At 41.4% G+C, this 18,711-nt stretch overlaps 1 protein-coding gene across 2 annotated transcripts in view; it reads right to left on the bottom strand.

Annotated features, from left to right (window-relative positions):
* LOC101158766 (plexin-A2) overlaps positions 1-18,711 on the bottom strand; it is a 248,635-nt gene that overhangs the window by 213,400 nt on the left and 16,524 nt on the right. The gene's annotated exons all lie outside the window — the stretch shown is intronic.

Genomic DNA, 18,711 nt, shown 5'->3' with positions numbered 1-18,711 from the left:
AAAATGACAATATGGGGAAACCATTATGGTGCACATTCCAAAGGAGCCAGTGGACAGGGCAAGGCAATGCAGGAAGGAGAGCAGCGGCGGAAATGAGCCTGATATGACTCATGCTCAATCTGTCTCTGTCACAAGGTTTCTAAGAATGTAAGAGCTGACGGAGACACAGTACAAAGACAGCATCTCTCAAGGTTTCATGTAAAAGAGGGAAAAAAGAAATCACCCCGGAACCTGAAACACAATTTAAAATTCACATATTAAAGGTTTGACCTTACAAAAAATAGCACATTTGGCTAATCTAAATGTACAGTAGGAGGGTTCCAAACTAACTTTTAAAACTCTATCCACTATGGAAAATAGATTCCAAATCCCATATAGTAAATTCAACTAGCCAACATTTATTTATGGGGGAAAATATATACATATATATATTACTTATAAAGCAGGAAAATTATCAATTGCTATAAATTGCTTTCATTGATCTGCTTATATTAAAAGCACCAGAAAAAATATTTCCTACATTTCCATTTTCTATCAATAAATTGAGGAACTTACAGAAAATAATTTGATCTAATTTAAAACTTTTTATATTAGATTTACTTTATAATATCACTAACAATAATGGTGTTTACTTGTATAGCTCTTTACTGCCTTCTTAGAAGGCCCAAATTGCTAAGGTCCCATTCACCCATCGCACACTGTTGCTAACACTGGCGCCAATCTATAACCACCACGAGCAATGAGGGTATTAGTTACTTGCCCAAAGACGCTTTGACACATAGGCGGGCAGAGTGGGAACTTAACCTGCGACCTTCTGATGAGGTCAACCGCTCCACCTCTGCACCATGGCCACCCCTCCCTTAAAGAGGGATTTAAAGTCATGTATTTCAAAAGATATTAAAATGGGACAAATCAGCAACAAAGAGATATGGCAAAAAACCACCCAGCCAACAGCAGAAGAACTAATAAGGATAAGAAGATGGAGTTGGATCGACCACACCATGAGGAAACCAAAATCCTGCATCACCCGTCAGGCACTGACCTAGAATCCCAAGGGGAATGGAAAGTGAGGAAGACTAAGGAACATGTGGAGGAGGCTGACATCTAGCAGACCAGTCACACCAGGAGAGACCTAGAAAGTATTGCACGAGACAGAAGATGGTGACGGGGAGTTGTTGATAGATACAATTACTATTACTACCAATCAGGCCAGTTAAGTCAAATATGTTGTAATTGTGGTCATAGACTAGATTTTCATGACCACACATCCCTCTTCTGCTTTGCTTCACCTCCTTTCTCATCCTTGCCGTACATTAAAAAGTCCCTTCCATTTATCCTGCTTCATGAAACAATTTGATGTAATATGCTTCAAACACCCACACACCCTCACTCAAGTGTGGCTACGTCAGCACAAAACCACTGAATGGATGAAGCGTCAAAGTGAAGGGTTCACAGAAAATGTAGTGACTGAGCTCCAACCCATAATGCCTTAAGGGTGCATCACACAATCACTACCTACATTTTGCGCACTTTCATGATATGTGCGTGATATTGGTAATTCATAAGTGATTCTTGCATTTGTCATTCGTCGATGTGCACAGATGTCCGTCATGGGTTTCACCGAGCTGGTCAAAATCTTTGGTTGGTTGAGAATTACACAGTTTATGCTTATTTGATGTAGTTTATACAAAATTATTACATAAATCTTACATAATTGTGCATGATTTTGCAAGATGCACATGCAAATTTGTGGCTTTCCACGACTGTTGCATGTATGTCCACGTATGTCTAACAAACTGGTCCAGCTCCAGACGCTCCCAAACCAGAGGCAGAGAAGGAGTAGGAGAAGACAAAGAACTGTGTGGGTGAGGCCAAGAATCGGACATGAAGTCCTTTACGCTGATTAACGTGTTCTTTGCGTGGTTTATGCGTACTTCTTCAGTGGTTTCAAGGCTGTGTGGACATCTTACAGGTGTCCAATGGGCACATGTGCCCAGTAAAGACCCAGTTACTAACAACTAGAGTGTGGCATAAGGGCACCAGTATGATTGCAGTACCTGTGTGTTATAAATGTGTGTAACTTACATTATCCAAACTAATACTAATACGATACACTTATCACATGCATTACGATGGTAAGTTCCATTTTTATGACATCCATTTAGACCGTACAACCCTCAAGTGAACCGCAAGACACAATTGTGCTCCCTGTGAGATACAACTGCCCCTGTCTATGATTCACCCCAAAAAAACAACAGTACTCCCATATGGGTCAACCCCTATCCAGGTCTGAGTGACTAACTAAGGAATAAGGCAAAAAGAACATAACAGGAGATGGTAGTGAGATTCAATTTTTCCCACCAAATTGAATTTTAATCGACATTTGGTAGGTTTAGAGGTGTTAAATAAGACCGGTATGGTTATATGGTTGTATGGTCAAGATAAATGTGTGAGCTGCACATGCTCATCTTAATGGTCTGGTTCCCTGTTTTGTTTGCACATTTCCTCTTGTCTTTGTATTTTTGACTTCCTTTGGTACCACTTATAGAAAATATATATGATCAACCCCTAAGTATGCATCCCTGCCTCAGCATGGCTGCAGAGATTTGTCACTGCGTGTGCCATAAACACAACGATAAAGCCCCGGGGCACTCTGTCCCCAGGAGTTAATTATCTCATCCACTGGAAGAGGAGGCCTGGATCTTATTACTGAAACAAACGGAGAACAAATTGGAAACCATTTCTGCATACACCCTCCTCCCCCTCCTGCCCTTTAAGGGGCACAATTTATAGAATCACTATCTATTAATTAATTCTTTTAAACTTGTCTGCTCTCTTTTTATCCTTTTATGCTGCTCATCTTTTGATGCCATGATCAGATTTTAAAGGAGTTAATCACCGGTACGCCAATTGTCTTTAGTAAATCAGCAACCCTTATTGGGTCCGTACACAATCCCCTCATAAAAGCCTGGAGAATATGCGGCGCGTGTGTTTATAGCTCGTTCCCGCTATATTATCGCCGTGCTCCATCACCACCAAGCAGTGTGAAGGGGCTAACAAGTGGAGAGAATGGCAGTGCATCCCAAAATCAAGTATGATCAGGCGTAGTGATCCAACAAGGGTAATTACTGTGGAGCTGAAAGAGGTAAGCCGGGGAGCAACACGGGGACGCCGGGGGCTCAAACGTGTCAGAGACGGCCCCACATCATTTGTCATGCTCCAAATTTGCATTTCCAGCAGTAAGGGGATGAGTGAGGGGGGGATCAAGGGTGAAATATGCAGCTGGAATAATCAGTAACTGCACCTTGAATTTAAAAGCACTCGTATCTATTATTTGTATATGAGAACTGGATAGAGAAGGTGTGACATCACCCGTAGAAAATCACTTACTTTTGGTTACAACTAAATTAAGTAAATTCAATTGTTTTTTTTTTTTCATGATCCAGATGTGGCCATGTTGGAACCAGTATTCGTCAGTATGCAGTGATTGGTCCGAGCTGGTGTAAATTTCTATGGCAACCATCCCCACAACCAGGAGTGAGATTGTTGGAAGTCCACTGTCAAACATTTAGATAACTCGGCATGTGTCGACACGTGTTAAAAAAGGTATCAGACCAATAAAGGTTAGTCTGACTAATTGAATGGGTGATTAATAGCTGTCTATTTCTCTATAAAGGCCTAAGGGCTTTTGCATTCTTGGAACCAGCAGTCCTTCCTGTTTGCAACACCAGGGGGGAGGAGCCACTCAGTCCAGTTCTTATATACAGTTAATGCTTGTAACTCAAGGTGGGCTTAGATGGTCCAGGAGACCACACCAAATGTGTTCAGGACAGGTTCCCAGACGGTGCTTAGGGATTCCCTTTACAACAGTGTCAGCTCTTTTTCCAACTTTGCACCACACCCACTGATGACCCTCTTGGGTTGCCTTTCCAACCCATTTCTTGAAAAGGCCACACAACAGCATCTTAAAACATAGATCCTGGGGAAAAGCATCGATCCATGTGTCCATAAACAGAGGCGCTAAGGCCCAGTCAAGCTGTCGGTGGCGTGTGTAAAGGCGGGAGCTATGGGAGGTGCTCTGTCTCAGAGGCACTTTATTAGCATGGTCATAAAAGTGCCACTGCCTCAAAAAAAAAAAAGCGGCGTGGGTCAGGCCCTAGTCCTCCCTCTCAGCTGCCTGTGCACCGCTGCGCTTCTTTGTTTGAGTTTACAAGCTGGATGTGTGAAGTGGAGCCTGTTGGTGGTGTAATCAACCTCCTGCTGAGCTGGCTTTCTGCACCAACCCCGCAGCCTTTTGCCCTTTAAGGCTTTTGATACACCTCCGCCCCTTAATTGTATACACGTATAGGCGGTAAACTCCCATCTAGCGTTTCTTACTCTTCTTTTATTTTTTTATTCTTCCCAGCTTCGTCGGCCATTGTCAGACATAAACGCATCATTCTCTCACTTGTGACAACAGCTGCAGAAGCAGAAGAAGAAAAAAAAAGGAAAGGAAAGGCCTGAATGGTGCAAAGAAAAGCCTCAACCAAGGTTATCCATTCATATTACTTTCAGCAAGACCGGGAATGAAGCCTTTGTTTAAGCTGATTGCATGACCAGCCCTTTGTGGAGGCTGACGTCTAAGTTCTCGGTACTGTGCAGCTGTGCGGGAGACTTGAAAAGAAGGTGAAGAACACCGGATCACCCATGGTGCTCTGTACATCAAAGCCTCTCTTTTGTTTACGGGGAAGAACATTAACATATAAATGCAACAAGGAATAATTCACACTTAGACACAATTACCAAGTTAACTAAAGAAAAGCAGGGAGGAAACAACTGTTGTGGCGATCAATAAAATTACAGGAGGGGAAACAAATCAAAAGCGGAGGTTCCAGTTTCTCAGTTTGGTTCTTTAGATTAGCTAGCAGATATTAACGTTTAGTTAAAGCAGCAAAGTTAGCATTAATACTGAAAGAAAACTAGTTAAGTGGTCAATAAAGACAATACTAAGTAGCGACTTTCATTTAGCAGCTTTGCTACTAAATTAAGCTAGTATAACTTTGACTTCCTGTTTGAAGTGTTAGCTACTTAAATCTAATAAAAAATTAATGTTTTATTACTATTTGTCTACAAAACAGGGGATCATTTCTATGAACTTTGTCAGTTTGATATTTGAAAGTGAAATAGCCCTTAAATATGGTCCATCAGCAGTAAAGTGATTTAAACTGGGCACATTTTTCAGCAGCTATTGGATAATTTTTGGAAATACCACAATTCTGTGTTTAAAAAACCAACAAGAATGGCAAGAGTTTAAAACTTGAATTTAAATGGGCCAAATGGCTACAAACTAATGGTAGACCCACACTGTCCATCTGAATAAAGCCTGTGGTTAGTCTCAGTTTAAGCCAATCCCAAACTGTTCAACTTTAAACCAACATAGACGTATATTAGGCTTGCATTCCTATAAATTGTTAATTTACATGTTTGGACACATACTAAAACAATGTAACGACAATTTGGCGTCCCAGTATTTAACAAATTATAGTCCTTCACACATTTGACCAGATCAAATCGAGGCTTTTTATGTTAAATGCCTTCTATGTAGACAAGAGTGGTTTGGAGTATAATTAAAGTTGTGTTGACCTTTATTTAAATTAAAATGTTGCAAAAAATTGGAAACATCGCAAGTCTCATCGTCGTTGCAACATTCAGCACTAATATCGCACAACGTTAAGTTTCCTCCGTAATGTATATTTATTGATATCTATTGGTTTCAGGCATGTTTTTGTCTCTGTGGCTGGATTCTGAATCAAAGTGTACATTTTTATACACTACATGCTATGTTATAGCCCTGAAATGGATGGGTGGACCAATCCAGGGTGTATCCCGCCTTCAATGGCCTTCAGGATCTGGGTAAGCTCCGGCACCCTGTGACCCCAACTGGGACTACACTGGGACTACACCAAAATAGATGGATGGATATTTTAGAGTTGACCTCAGAATTGTGTTCATATGGGATGCAGCCTTTTCATTGACAGGTCAACAATTGTCAATGAAGCTGTCAACTGTACTTTTTCCAATTTTTATTTTAATTTCAGGGTTTGGCAACATCATATATCCTGCCATAATGCCAATGATTAAACAGATTATTAATAGTATTCAATCAACTTTTAAGAACCCAGTTGGTCATGTGACCATCGCACTCATCTTTATTTACAGTGAACGTCCAGTCAACGACATCCTGCTACTTTAAAAGAGGCATTGCAGCTGTTGCCCGTTAAGATGCAAAACTATCGGAGAAAACAAGACGCAGATACACTACATTTAAAAAACAAACTTCCACCCACAAAAAAAAAAGGTTATTGTGATGAAGATCTGCCTTCAAACACTCATCTGGAGCATTTTTTTGGCTCACACAGAAAGGCAAAGCAAAGAGGAACACGAAGTCAAGAGTCACTCGCATTCCAGCTCGCAAGCTGTGATCATGGCTCGGAGAAAAGGCAGCTTTCTGCTAAACTTCCCACTCATAATGAGAAGGCAGGCACACAAAAACGCAGCGTCGGCCCACTCAATGCAGGCAGCTTCCGAGAGCTTGTTAAACAAACTGGCCCCATCAACCGCCTTTGGGCCGGCCCCGTGTTGGATGACAGTCCTCTGCTGAAACCCCACTGGACGACACGCAATGACTTTGATCAAAGGAGCTCTTTTTATGGAAAGACGATAAAAGGATAAAAGAAACAACAGGATCATATGTAAAAATATGAGAATTGGAGAAGGTGATTGGCTTCACAAACAATCCAAAAACATTCCTGATGGCAGATTATCATTGATCAAACCAGAGGAGAGCTTTGAGTGGCACTCTGAACTTTAGATTTACTTAAAATAGATACGAGGTCTTCTTTGTGACGACCCGCCTGTCTCTGCACGCTCAGCTGTTTAACAATAAAACCCAAATTTTTTGATCTCTTAAATTCTTATTTATGTAAAGATAAAGAGCATTAACCAAATCCGTTTACAGAGCTAAATTATTGTCGATGGATACAAACAAAAAGAGGACATGGAAGATCCTAATTTCATGGTTTGGATTAATGTTTTTATACTCTAAATAATTAAAAAAATTGCATGAAATGTGTGTGCTTAAGTCAAAAATAATCTACTAAACATCATACCATTTTTGGAAGAAAAAAAAAGAGCTTTTTTTTTAAGTGATGCAATTTAATCTTGCCTATGGGGACATTTTTTTGTAAAATCATAAAAAAGTAAAGGCAACATAGCACATTTTTGAAAAAAAAATGGCTGTGTATGTGGATGTGAAATGATTTATACTTAACTATACCCATAATACTACTGCGGGGAAAGGATTTTCAAAAACAGCCCTTCTACAAGGCAATAACTCACAAATGTAGTTGTTTTAGGAAAAAACTGTTGTGTAATGTCACGCAGAATCATGGAAGCTACTCTGTTAGCATGAAGGGTGATCTCCATACAAGTGGAAAACCTTTAGCTCCTTTTAAGACGATTCAAATTCAGCTTTATTTGAAGAACATATTTGCTGTCATACAAGACCTTACAGTTGCAAAACAAGATGCAGTTCAACAAATAACCACTATGGTTGGCTTACACATCCAACACTCTCCCCATTCACGCAATTTAACAAAGGTACAGTTTAGTCTCAAAAACGTTGTTTTCCACCTTTTTTGCAACATTTATTATTTATTTCACTTTCATTAGGGATTGGATTTCTATGAAACCTGTCAATTTAAATCTTCTTCCTTGAAGTTCCACAAAACATCACAAGCGTCTCAGTTCTAGATCAGCCTTATTGAGCATGCACCAACGAATGCCAGTCTATTAAATACTAACACAGGGTAAGGCAAAAGCTTCTAACTGCATAACTGGCTAAGACGCTGCAAAACAGAAAGTCTAAAAAAAGTGGACTGATGTCAATCGCACATATTTTAAGTGCGACTATGCACAAAAAATGGACAGAAAATCATGCTACGTGGGGCCAAAATGGACATTGTTGCAGAGCCTGCCCCTCTTTTAAGTGCGTCCAGGGCTAAATGATGTTGTTTGTTGCACGTATTTGAAGGGGTAATTATGGCAGAGTGAATATTTTAAGTGCAGCTATGTTAAGCAATGTTTTATCAGCATTCAAAATAAGTGTGGTCAGAAAATGTTCAGCACTGGCTTCACATATTTTAGAAATGAAAAAAAAAATGAAAAGAAATAAGGTGACCCGAACTTTAGATTTAGGGATTAGTTCTACCATTTCTACTTTTGAAAATTCTTTTAGTTTAATTATTTTTGAATTGTAACCATGTAATTTGAATTATAAAATTACATTTTTTACATTTTTAATAGCTTGACAAGTTAAAAAGGTGAGTTTGAAGAGATGTGGTATTTTTCGCACTTCTAGAGTGCACCTGATTTTAGGTATACAATGAATTGTATTCTTTTGAACTTGTGTCATATATAATAAGGTTCATCGGGTATAAGCAGATTAAGTGACACAAAAGAACCAGAGATCTGTCAGTCGGTCAGTCAAAGACCGAATTCGAATTCTTTCCCTCCAGCTTCTCTCTACTCTCACATTTAGGCCTCTGAACGGAGAGATATGGAAAACTTGAGATGTCGCTCATTGTGAAACAAGTTAAGAAATGTGTTTCTCCTTCGCCCACATGTATACAGCAGATCACCCTACTAGCGGAGGAATAACTAACCCTAAACTAGTTCCTACCATTCCTCCATTAAAAAGCCTTTTGGACACCACTACAGCTTTAAATGCCCCTACAATTGCCGGGGTAGGAAAAAGCCGCAGGGGAAAAATTCCGATTTGGCCAAATCTTATTAACTGCGTTCACAATAATTCTAGAACTTGTTTGAGCCACGCCACTTTACAAGTGTTCGTCATTTCTTGTATGCACAATAACTATGGTTGTGTCCGAATTCTCACCATAACCCCTAACTACAGGTCCTGAAAAACTACGGTATATAGCGCGGCACTATATAGTGCCCTGAATTTGAAGAAATTCGGACACCATGCTCACGACTTTTTTCCTTTTTCTTTTAAACAGTGGATGTCATCGATTTCACGAAGTTAAAATCTAATTAATATGAGCGTTTTGCGATGATTATTCATGAGTCCACTGTCTTGTTAAGATAAAAACGATGATTTATTAAAAACATACATGTACTTATTGTTTTTGGCTAAAATTGTTCCAAAGTAAAGCATTGTGGTCTATATTCGTCAATCCAGTGAGTATCAATGCACACTGGTTTTTCGCAGAGACTTCTGGGAAATTTCTGGGGCACTCGATTTGGGAATTGTAGATTCGGACAGCACTAAAAAATGGTAAACACACTATGTAGTGCACCATATGGGGGTTAGGGTAGGAATTTGGACATAGCGTATAACTCCCAACCTTGTTAGTAACATGTAAAAATAACACCACTACACGTTAGCTTATCCACAACACCACTACTCATTAGCCATTTTAGCCATGTTAGCTTATCCCCAACACCGCTACTTGTTAGCCCTTTTAGCCTTGTTAGCTTATCCCCAACACGCTACACATTAGCCATGTTAGCCACGTTAGCCTATAACCAACACCGCTACACGTTATCTACATTAGTCATGTTAGCTTATCCCCAACACCGGAACTTGTTTGCAACTTGCAAACAAAAGCAGACTGATATATTGACAGAGCACACCCAAAGCATTACTGATTGTAAGGGGAAGGGTCATTTTCTTTAAAAAAAAAAAAAAGACTAAGGCTTTTAAGTGCACCTTACAGTGTGGAAAATACAATAAACAAGCCTTTGGAGATGAAAAATTGAGCGTAATTATAAAAAAAGATAAAAATGGCATTTTAAAATGATTAATAAAAATGTGACTTTAAGCTTTGCTAATCTGCTGTTTTATTTATGTTTTAGAATGACACGCACAAGACTCAGAGCAGCGTCGAAAAGAGCTGCAAGTTATTGACGCACAGTATATTAATGTGCACTTATCCACAATTAAGCATGTGCTCAGAGGGCACTCCAACTGAGCACTTTGCATGCGGTTAATGAAACTATCTTTTTGTTAGTGACCCACATTAGCATGCTTGCTCACGACTGTTTAAGCTCAGAGGCGTGCTGTGAGGCCTTCCACCACTTTCAGCTGAAAACAGAGTGGTCACACTGCTTCAGTCTGCCTCCAGTAGCTACTCAAACAAAAATACATTGCCGGTTATTAAAGCGAATGGCTGCGCAGAAAAAAATGCTAAAAGTGTGTCAATCAGGAAGTCGGAATCACCGGTTTTAGCTTCCCTTGCACTTCATACACTTGAAACTCAGAGGAAAAAAAGGCTGGTGTTCACCTAAAGCTTCCCACATGCACTGAGGGAGATTACAGTGTCTCTGTAGATCTAGTGATTTTTGTCCCCCCCCCCCCACACACACACACAGCTGACACCCTTTTCAACTACACCAGCTCACTCCCATCCACGCTAATGTTCCTACAAAGAGAGAATGGGTGTTTCAGACAAACAAACAAAGGTTCCCGCGAATGCAAACAACAGCTACACATGCAAATTCAGATCTACACTAAATTGCTACGTCTTTTGTCTCCGTCGCGTTTCAAAATAACAGCTTTGCAGCACTCTTGCTGAGTTAACCAAAGTATTAAATGTGAAGTCTTCTCAGGTACAGTGTTGCAATATGAAGGTTTTCACCTCCTCACTGTTGTTTGTATTGGAGGAAATCTAGGAAGTGAAATTGTAAAAGAATCTTGGGTGAGAAAACAGCAATCTGACCTGGATTAACAAATACACTGACGTGTATTGGGCTTTTTGATCAACACCACACGCACAATATAAAATGTATAGGTGCAAAAATGTCCAGTTGAAATCTTTGTAGTCGAGGATCTATGGGGCAAAGTGGTTGTTGCCATAAATTAGTCTCACAATCAGCAGAAAATGCTGAAAAAAGACTAATTCTCAACTGTATGTATTAATTTTCAAACGGTTGGTACTTCCATGAATTAAAAGACCATACGTCACTACCAAATCCAAGTCACTGATTGGTCGAAGTTCAATTTATGGTTAAATGAACATGCGTTTTGTATGTAGAGGCTGAAAACGGTCATAGGAACTTGCGCAACAATGCGAAAACACAACACATTTACATGTGTTTACAAAGACTTTCAATTGAAAGTGGTCACTTGAAAGGGATGAGAATGAAGCATCAGTTGCGGAAAAAGACAAATAGACATGGCAGAATGAGGAGTTATGATGGAGCTCCAGGTGCTAAAGATCACCAGGTTGGGTCTACAGAGGGACAACACTTTATGAGCTACTGAGAATTTGAGAATCATAAACGGCCCAAATGGTTTCTGTTGCATTCAGATTGCATCCAGTCCTGCAGCACTAGATGTGATGCAATGACGACGGCGACCGAGTGAGTGCAGATGACAGTAACCCAAACAGGGTCAGAGCACAGAGTTGACCTGTGTGTTTGCACGGGAAGTCCAGCACTATGATAGTTACTGTCTGCGTGCGTTGGTTTGCTTTTTTCAAGCACCTCCCTTATCTGCAGGCGATCCTCACAAAGGTGTTATGTTTCGGTCGGCTCCTCAAAAAGCCCCTGTCTGAACGCCAAATAAGCACGTCAAAACCAAGCGCTGCTCTGCACGTGGGGGGGTAAAGCTGTCCCCTGTTGCATGGGGCGTGCGTGAAACACTGCAATCAGGCCAGCGGAGATCACATTGAGAGGGGCTTCCGTTTCAGCAGTCACACATCACCATGTATCCAGCAACCCTCTTAATCATCTGTCTCATCACAGCGCCAAAGAACGGCTCAGTAGCCAAGATGACTGCAGATGAAGGGATTTAGGAATGAGGGGATGATGAAGCTGGAAGTAAAAATACAGCGAGACAGAAATGAGATGAGGGGACAGAAACTGTGAAAGATGGTTTGGGGAAAGTGGGTATATGAGGTCAAACAACACACCAATCCCTCTGAGTTTGAGTGAAGGAGAAAAAAAAGGAGGGAGAGGAAGCCGCACGGTTGTTACTCCAAGAGGAGTAACAAGCCGCGGCAGCCACAACTTCAGAAGCTGGCATGGTACATCCACCATTATCTGGAGCAAATTTGCACCGCCTGGCTGCCACACTCAAGTCGGGGTGGGGGTTGTTACACTCAGACTCAGACAGAAAGAGGATAATGAAGTCACATCGATAAATAAAAATGGTGATAGGCTTATTCCTTTGGTCAAAACGTATCCGAAATCCAGTTATTAGACAATGACAGGCATTGTTCCAGCAGCCAAAACCCTGATCTGTTATATAATAGTGACTGGGGGGGGGGGTGTTGGAAAAATGATTGTGTCAGTCAACGTAATCCCCTGCTACTGTTTCATCTGAGGACTGTATGATATCGCCCGCAGCTCTGTAATCACATGCTGACTGAAAGGATGAGGCTAGTTGGGATTGGCTAAAATCCAAGCCCTAGAAGCTCAACAGGAGGAACACTTTTCCACTGATCTTCATCATGATCGACCCCCTCTCACCACCACCACCCACCAGACACTGCTTAGATACCACACGCTGCACAGGTGGGGTTGAGTTTGAAGGTTGCTTATTCGTTTGGGGCTCCAAGCTGCAGGGATAACAGTGAGACCTGTGATGTAACAGACTCATGTAACACAGCTGGCGATCGACCGACGCCTGAAATCAATTTTGTGTCGATGCAATTAGAATGACAGAGGGGCGTTTGCGCCCTTGGTCTCCTTTACTGGTTTGTAAAAGCATCTCACTCGTGGTGGCAGTGCTACGGTCGAGTTTGGTTCAGCTATAATGAGACAAACTCACCGGTGTCCTGAGCTGCAGTAGCTTCGTTTGCTCATGGGTTCACGCCACGTTCACATTAGTGTCTCTAACCTGTCATACAGGTGAACAGGAAATTTTTAAGGCTCTTTCATTATCAACAAGAACAGAGTCATGTATTTTTCTCACGAGCGAGATCATATATCCTCTCCTTTATGTCATTTATTTCTCACAGCTGGATTCTGAAGTTCTTGCTGGTCATTTTTTTAAACAAATTTCGAACTTTGGAACTCAACTGAACTTTGGAACTCAATTGTTATGCAAGGAAGTTTGTGTGAAATTCAGTGGGAGTGGCCAGAATTGAACTCTTTGTTGACATTCGTTTGACTACTGTAAGTCTTCATTTGCTTACGCCAGGGGTGTCCAAACGTTTGGCAAAGAGGGCCAGATTTGGTGAGGTGAAAATCTTTGACATTCGCGGAACAGCTTCAATAACATCAAAAGCAAATAAACTATTTAATGAACAATTCATTGCAGTTGCGTTTTTTCGCGTATGAAATTATCTGAAAACTGGTCAAACTAAATATGTACTTAGCAAACATACTGTTAATTTGTTAAGTTTTTGCAAAGTTTTATGAAAATGCCAGTGGAAATTTGAACACAGGCCTCATTTGGCCCATGGCCGGACTTTGGACATGCCCGGTTTGTAACAAACTCTCTTTCTTTAGTGGATTCTTTAGTGAAGAAGCCAGGTTTGTGCTGGTATGGGACACTTTACAGCAGTGAATTGTTTACGCCAGTAACGTAATCCACTGATTCACAATGATCATATAAATGGCCGAGCAGTTATAATAATGGATTGGATTTTATCTGCGCTTTTCCAGACGCTCAAAGCGCTTACAATGCGTCCATTATTCATTCACTCTTCATTCATACTTGGTGATGGTAGAGGTGTGGCTGCCAGTTTGCGCCTACGGTCCCTCTGACCATCACCGGGATCGTTCATGCGCATTCATGCTGGTAGGCAGTAGCGTTAAGGGTCTTGCCCAAGGGCCCTCACTGGGTGGTGTTAACTGCTCACAATTCAATTTTGTTATGACCAATTCAAAAGTTGTGAAATGTCATAGAGCGTTTGTTCTTTAGTGGTCACCAGTAACTCCGCCTGTTTTACGGGGTTGAAAGACTGAGCTGTTGTATGGGGTAATCAACCCCAGTCCATTAGTCCCTCTTCTGTAATCTCCTTGACAACCACCTAAATTTGCAAAACAAATTCCTCCATCTTTGTTTTAAACTTTCATATGGGTTTCTCGTCCATCAAACAAACAAACAAACAAAAAAACTATCCCTGCCAATGTTTTCAATTTTCTTTTCCCTCCACCACCTTTGCACAAAAGAAGCAAGTGTGTGGTTCTCATAAAGTATAAAAGTCTTTATTTCTTCTGGATGTTTCTGTTGGGTATCCGCACACAGCTAGCCTTACTCTTACGCTTCGTTATGGAAATTCTAGCAAACACAGAAAGACAAAAAAGTCCTCTGGCTAAGAACACAGAGATCATGGAACTATGGCCGTGAGCACATCTGTAATTTGTTTTTTTCTGCCCAAGTGCTCCTCCAGGTTGCTCCAGCTCGACAACAACAGACACTTCATTGTGTAAAAAGCACGAGCATTTGAAATCAAAGCATTTGTGAGACGCTGAGCTGTCCGACCTTAATGACTTCTTCCTTCCAGACTGATTGCAAAAGAATAAACACGGTGTCTTGCCTGTGCGCCGTCTGCTCCTCTGACACTCGCTCACGGCTGCAGAACTCTAAACATTCACACCAGAGCAGAGACAGACGGCATCTGTCAGCTGATCCCGCCCAGAGAAAAGTCTACCTTTCCTTAGGTTCTAAGGTTTTTAAGTAAGAGCAGATTAAAAGCCTGGAAAGAACATCCTTCATCACTGAAACCTGCGAGTTAACATTATCTGGATGACGCAAGCAATTGTGAAGGACTGATCTTCCTGACAACATGACTTTCCTTGCTTGAGCTTAACCAAACATTTCTGTTCAAACAATTTTAGAACCCTTGTTGCCGAAGACCTGCTTTAACCTATAGTCATTGTCAGGATGGAAATGTGTAATTGTGAGTTTTACTTTTAATCCAGAATGATTGAATTTCTGCTTTTTTTTTAGGGGAGAGAGATATTGTATTACAATTGTTTAAAGGACAATCAAAAGCAACATTTGCTCCTTCTTGGGTTCCTTGTGTTAGTTTGCCTCAATGTTTGTTGCCCTCATTTGGAAAATCTACAACAAATCTAAAGCCATTCTAAAGGTATTCTAGTGTTGATCGACCAAACAAACCCTGGTTCGCTCATAAGTTCAATGATTGAATGGAAAGAAGAATGAATTTCTTCCATCCATCCATTCACACCTACGGACAATTTAGAGACATCGCATAACCCATGAAGCATGTTTTTGGACTGTGGGAGGAGGTCAGAGTTCCCGGTGCAAACCCACGCATGAAAAGGGGAACATGAAAATTCCATATGGAAAGAACCCAACCAGGATTTAAACCAGGCCCTTCATGGTGTGGGGCTGGAGCGCTAACCACTGCACCTTCTATAAACTTCTTCAACATGCTTTTTTTATTGCCTTGGTCCACTTTAGCCTTTTCTTGTTTGTAAAAGCAAACCAAATTAAATTGTGACATTTTTCAAATATGCCCCGCCTAATCCAACAGATTATGGCGGACTATCTCCAGTGTGAAAACAGCTAAGGATCACTATTCAAATGAAGTTAAGACGTTCCTGAGAGCTTCTCAAAATGTCTGCTCTTACAAAGCTGTGATATATAATACCTTCTTCCCTCTGCATGAGTGCAGTCATTTTAGGGATTATACGATTACATTTTTTGAAAATTTGCTGTAATTAAAGTTGATTCGTGTTCACATGAGAGTAGCGGTTTAGCAAAAACACAAAGAGACGCTTGAAAACTGCGAAAACATTTCCCACAATCCATTGTTCCTAACAGAGATTGTGCAGGTTTTGTAATGTTATGTAAACTTCACCAGGAGGAAAGAAAGAAACCTTTACTCATTGTGCTACAGACCTGCTGTGACCCTGAGCATAATGCCGCCTGTCTTTTAAATCACCCTACCATCGGAGGACCATTAAAGCCTGTTATCTGGACCTCTGCTGCGGTGTAGCAGCATCACAGCAGCATGAGGGCCTCAGCCTCTTTCTTGCGCGCTCCCGGTCCACTTCCCTCCCCACCTCTCTGCCTGACAGAGGCTCCCCCTAATTTTATCAGATGTGATAAAGCTCTGCAGAATCAAGTCTACAGCTAGTTACTTAGCCCAATCTCCCACTGGATGAGGAGCAATAACAGCATGTGGTGAGGAAATTGGGTGCTTACTCACACAGGAACATGGCTAGCAAGCAAACAAAATGCACTGGTTCCTGTGTTGATTAAAACCACGGTGGGGGCTTGTCCGGGGTGCAGCAGCATCGAAATGAATGAGAACTAAGACTACAACAGCTGCAATAGCAGAATTGAGCAAATTAAAGAAAATTCAATGGGTTTACAGAGCACATACTGGAGATTTATGTAATGCAGAGATGTCTGATGCATTATTAGCTGCAGTGTGAGAAACAGAGGAGAGCAGTACAGGAGCTTCAGAAGTTTCCAATAAAACTCCATCAATGATTTAGATTTACCAAAGTCGCAAAACAGAGAGTATCTTTCATAACATTTGCATGAAAGTCCAACTGGGCCTTGCGATGTTGATGAATTATACAACAGCAGCGAGCGCCGTGTAGAAAAATGCACCTGATCGTCCCGTGGAGTGCAGCAGCTGCCGCGAGGCAGTGCCAGGACACGAGTGAATGGGATGGCACTGAGCTCAGAGAGCGAGCTGGCTGGGTGACAGAGCAGCTCTGCTGGATCAGAACTCCCTCCAGCCCGTGCCGAATGAACCCGGGACAGGATGCGGCACTGGCTGGCCGCGGAAAGTCAAGCCGCTGGCTGGTTTCCTGTGAGGCGGTGTCCTGAGAGCTGAGCAGGCGAGTCACCACCACAAACAAGTCCGTTTCCAAACAAAAATTGTATGCAAATTATGGCAACAAACAGAATTATTGCAATAAACTATTTTTTAGCTTTTATAAAAAAGAATATATATGTATTTTGGTAAATAGATAAAGACAGGCAGTCATATAGTATATGTCCTACATAAGATTATTAGTTACCCTTGTGCCACAATTGTTCCCTCTCTCTCATATTAGGATTGGTGAGCAAGAAAAGAATGTCATAGTGACCTAAAAGGTCTAAGATGTAAAAAACAGGGTGTTGGCAGACTAACAGCATTTCAGGCTTTGGTTCGGCACTGCAGTGAAGGTTGAGTATTGCACTGTGCACAAGAGATGGATGCATCCATTTATTTGGGCCCCAATGTGATGAAGCACAGAAAATGGCAAGAGATCAGAAGGGGAAGTCCAACACTTATTATGTTCAAAGCCGCAAGGGCAGGAAGGAAAGAGAAATGGCTGTGTAAACTTTAATAGTCAGGCAATACCGAAATGCCTCCTGCCCGGGTTTTCTCTTACTCCATCAGCTTCCTCGTCTCTTCCTTCCACTCACACACCCCTCTAATCATTACACCTGCAGGAACAGGCCGGTGTTATGCCTTTTCTTGCTAAATCATGGAAAGTTAAGCAACTAGAAGAATGATTATTGCATCATTTATGCTACAACTAACCACTGGCAAAGTTCACACTGAGCTATGCATGTCAGCATAATCCACCAACAAACTGAAATTGAAATTCTGTTTGTATGACTTTGTGTGACTTTGTCGCAAAATACTTTTTGATCTCAATTATGAGTTTTTTTCCCCCACCAATTCTAAAAACCTAAATTTCAGGCATAGCTGGATAAGAACTTTTTTGGGTTACAGCTGGAAATATTGGCACACATGTAAACTCAGGACTGCTTGTTAGGATTGTGCCGCTTGGGGACAATCCTCTTATGTATAACATGGTGTTATGTACATTTCCTCAATGCTTCTCTAGAGAAACTGACACTGATGTTCAATATATAGTTGTACAAGAGTAAGTCTTAAGATAAAAAATAATATTTTAAGGTTTCAAATTGACAGGCTGACGCATTAACAGAGTATACTGTGACTACTGTTTTGGTGATAGTATGGTGGAGAAGGTCAACCATTGAGTAAACTTAAGGCCAGTGGTGAAGAAGGCCTGGCAGAATGTTTGTTTCTGCGCATGAGTCAGAGTTGTATGTCAGGGCATCATGAAGAGCAACCGCAGCCAGTCTGATACATCAGTGAACCTGGGATGAAGTGCTTTGAATTCATTTTCACAGGCCACCGATTCCAGAGTCTATCCTCCGCTGTGCTGCAGATTTACCACAGAGACAGTCAAAGCCATCCATATTCTCTAGACAGATGCTGTAGAACATATTCCATGCATATGGCCGCTGAGCCTCCCTCATTACTCCTATTCTGCTACGTCTGTATTGGATAGAAGAAGGGAGACTTCTCTGGGAAGGAAATCAGTGATGGAATCAAATGTACTTGTGTCAGCAGTAGTAGGTCTTGAGAAACAGATACAGAAATAATTCCTGAAACCCTGTTTTACGTACCAAATTGGTAGCAATGATTTGACAGGGATTTTTTGAGTTGTCCGGGCCCGTGGAGGGTCATAGAGAGGAGCGTCTGCATCTTAAAGGGAGGGAAGGTGTATCTTATAGTCCCCCTTAAGGCCCGCACACACCGGGACGAATATTCGCCAGGCGTTATTCGCCAGCGTTTTTCGCCACGTTTTTTGTGTTCACACCCAGGCGATTTTCGCTGACGATGAGCCGAGCGAACATGCAATTTCATTCCCTGACTTTAGATGGCGCTTAATGTAAAACAGAAATACTCCTGT

Source organism: Oryzias latipes, chromosome 7 (assembly GCF_002234675.1).
Source record: "Oryzias latipes chromosome 7, ASM223467v1".
Lineage (NCBI taxonomy): Eukaryota > Metazoa > Chordata > Actinopteri > Beloniformes > Adrianichthyidae > Oryzias > Oryzias latipes.
This window is presented reverse-complemented; position numbering and strand designations above follow the sequence as displayed.